Below are 3,918 nucleotides of genomic sequence, written 5' to 3'. Positions count from 1 at the left end.
TAGAGAACAGTGGTACTTGCCAAGGAGCAGGTAAGGTAACAGCAACCCTCCTCCCGAGCCTTGAAATGGTTCCAGCTCACCGTGCCTCACGCCAGGGAGAGCTGGGCATATCAGGACTGACCCCTGACAGCAAGCCCGGGCTCACCCGGAGCCACCCTCCTGCTGACTGGCTTTGCTGTGACCTCACTGTGCACCGCTCCCTGGCTCTTCTGTTCCCTAGCTCTGTGCCTTGTCCCCTAGGACTGCTCTCTACCCTTGGTCAAGTCATCTCTCTTCATCTGAAGCTCAACTCCCCACAGCCCCTGGATTTGAGCAGCCCTCACACTCCCAGTTAAAGATAGATCTGTGGTTCCTTTGGAGAGTTAGAGCACAAGCCAGAGGACTAAAGCATCATTCCAGTCCCAGGTGTGGGCCACAGGCTCCTCTGGTCCCAGGCTGCTCACTGCTGCCCTTCAGAGTTTCATGGCTCACCCTCAGTGGCTCCTGACAATTTGCAGCTCACAATTATGCTGAAGGAAAGCTTTCTTTCCTGGGGCCCCTTTTATGTTTTCAGAGTGACATCCTTATGACTGGTTTCTAATCAAACATGGATTGGAATAGGGAGGGAAGAAGAATTGAGGAAGTTTTCCAGTGGAAGGATGGAGATGAGAGAGAAGGGAAAATGAAGCAAGAGGAGTATGGAAGGTGAAAACAGAGGCAGAAGGCAGGGAGGGGACAAGGAGAGGACAAGACAAGAGGAGTGTCTGCCTGGCTGGGCAGTCCCTGTGCCGCAGATCCTGGGCTTCCGGCCTGACCCAGGGACATAATGCAAGGATCCCAGGCTTTGGCTGCAGCCTAAGAGCTAATCCTATGTGGTCGCTCACTCAAGCAAGACTTTGTATCCTCTGAGCCTTGCTGTCCTTGTCTGTAAAACCAGAGTAATTCCGCCTGCCGGGTAGGATTGTTTTGAAGATTAAAGGCAATATGTGGAAAGCAGGGGTACAGTATCTAGCACACGGGAAGTGCTCGGTAAACCATCACCGCAATGAAGATTATTAGCTGCTCTGGACAGGGCGGCTTCTCGGTTACCTCATGGGCGCCATGGTGCTGTTCGCTGATGCTCGGGAACAGCACGATGCCAACTGGCCCTGAGGCCCTGCCCTCCCACCACTTTTCGTCCTCTTCTTGATCTCTTTTCATTAGTATTGTTGCGGTTTCTCAAGGGGGATACATAGTTTTAAAAACTGGTACAGACTTCTGAATTAGCACTTGAAAGCAGTCGTAACTTCAGAAGCCAAACCATCCGAGGATGTACTGTCATCTCGGAGGACGTGATCTCACAGTGTCCACATCCCATCAGTGTGTTCAGTGTGTACACACAAGTGTGCCCTTGGGAGGGGACAAGGGTGCCCTCAAGACCACACGCATCCCACAGGGACATTTGACATCAATAACTCCAAGTCCACTTTTCATACACCCCGTCCTCCAAGGAACCTTTCAAATTCCTCACTCCTGTGTGCAATTAAGGACATTAGGTTGGCTGCTGTAATTGAGTTCAGTTCGATTTCTCACTTCAGACTTGGAAAATTATGTGTAAGGAAAGATTCACATGCCTTTCTAATCAGGCAGAGTTGACAGGAGAAAGGGAAAAAAAAGAAAGAAGAAAACTTCTGATCACTCAACCATTAAACAAATGGTGGTAACAGCGTGAGTCTAATTACTAGCTTCCCATGGGCTTCCGGTATTTTTAAAAACAACACCCCAAATGGGTAGACCTCCACACTCCAGAAACCAGTGGTTTCTTCCCATTGCCCCTTAGCTTCTGCGCAGGCTGCTTGGACCGAGTCTCAGAAGAGACAGTTCCTGAGTTCCTGATGCAAAATGGCAGTAGCTCTGACCACATTTTGTGAGCTCACACCATGGGGCACCATCCCTTTTACCACCATCAGCTCCTTCGTTCCTTGGCTCCTCTTCTGGAGATGGGCATTCAAAATACAGAGGAAGAGGTCATTGCAGCGTTATTCACAATAGCCAGAAGGTGGAACCATCCCAAGTGTCCATCACCAGATGGATAAACAAAAGTGGTGTATCCATACAACAGAATATTATTCAGCCATAAAAGGGGATGAAATTCTAATGCATGCTACTGTGTAGATGAACACAGAAAACAGAATGCTAAGTGAAATGAGCCAGATACAAAGGGAAAGACATTGTATGGTTCCACTTCCAGGAAATATCTAGAATAGGTACATTCGTAAAGATGGAAAGTAGATTCAAGGATACCAAGGGCTGGGGGAGACGGAAATGGGAACTTACTGCTTAATGTGTTCAGAGCTGCCATTTGAGGTGATGAAAAATTTTAAAACTAGATAGTCATGATGGTTGCACAACATTATGAATGGAATTGGAATTAATGCTACTGAATTGTAGATTTGAGAATGGGGTTAAAATGGCACATAAATTATGTTATATATATTTACCGTAGATTTAAAAAAAGTTACAGAGGCAGAAACTGAAGCTCATTTAAACCACTGTGTCAATTAGGATTCTACTGGATTCCCATGACAGAAGGTCCAGTCCAAATGACTTTGTAAAGGGGAAATACACTGACTCACAGAAACTGAGCAGTCTAGGGGTATGGCTGTATTCAGGGCTGTGCTGGATCATTTCTGTTTGCCCCTCCAGATCTGCTTGCTACCCTGCTTCTCCCTGCCCTCTGTCTCAGGAGCCTGCACTCTCGGTCACATTGACTGGCTCTGACAACCTCTGGCTTCCAGTAGGCATGGCCAACAGGAAATGCCAACACAAGCTTGGAGGGAGGGAGCAAAGAGAAGCCAGAGTATTTATTTTCCTGAATCTCTCCTTGCAGGGTCAGCCCAGGCTGGCTGTATCCCTCAATCCAAGGTCACTGTCTGTCTCAAGGTGGCCCTCTCTCCATGACCCACGCCAGTAGGTTCTAGTAACTACTCCTTCCCACGTCCCTTTGAACCTCAAGGTGGTAACAGCTCCACTGTCGCTGGCTCTAGGTCCCTGTGGTATTTTTGCACTAAGTAGCTCATCACCTTACACCTCTGCCCACAGTGAATAGTCCCTTTATTAAGCCTTCCTCATATGATCTAGTTCAAGTGAACCATCTGTTTCCTGTTGGACCATGACTCTAATGAGATCTATAATGTATCCTTCCTGTTGGGACCTTGGCTCCCCATCTCTTAGATCCATCTCTTAGATCTTTTGCTGGACTGGCCTCAGCCCATGCGTCAGATGAACAGGAATAGCTGCAGCTCCTGCATTTTCTGTGTTTCAAGACCCATTGAAAAACTGGGATTTTCATCCCCAAAAACTATTATCAAAATTCCCATGGACTCTCGGTGGCTCTGAGTGTGCCACGTGTCCTTCCCTGAGCTCAGCAGTGGCCAGAGGAAGGCTCGGTGCTGATGAGCCTGAGTCACATGCTCCACCCTGTGGATGCACAGTGAGGAGGAGCGCAGTCCCCAAGGGAAAATCAGGAGGCCTTTACTGTGATAAGTGATTTAAAATAAGCAATATATCTGGTCTTTGCTCTTAAAACTCTTGGAATTTCCTAAGTGTTGGGAACAATAAAGGTATCTTTTGTTATGTTAATGAAGTGACTTTAGACTGTACCAGAGGATGGAGGCTGGTTGCCAGGAGAACCAACCATGTGATTAGAAGGTTGGAACTTTCAGTCCCGCCATTCCCCCTCCCCCTCAAGGGTCAGAAGAGGGGCTGGAAGTTTAATCAGTCACCAACTGCCAATGATTTAATCAATGAAGCCTCTATAAAAACCTAAAAGGGGGGGTGCCTGGATGGCTCAGTCGGTTAAGCGTCCAACTCTTAATTTCAGCTCATGGTCCTGGGATGGAGCCCCAGGTTGGGCTCTGCACTCAGCTTCTGGCTCCATGCTCAGTGGGGAGTCTAGTT

Source organism: Mirounga leonina, unplaced genomic scaffold (genome assembly GCF_011800145.1).
Source record: "Mirounga leonina isolate KUSES-001 unplaced genomic scaffold, KU_Mleo_1.0 Mir_92, whole genome shotgun sequence".
In the NCBI taxonomy this organism is placed as follows: domain Eukaryota; kingdom Metazoa; phylum Chordata; class Mammalia; order Carnivora; family Phocidae; genus Mirounga; species Mirounga leonina.
Note: the sequence above shows the minus strand (reverse complement) of the source record.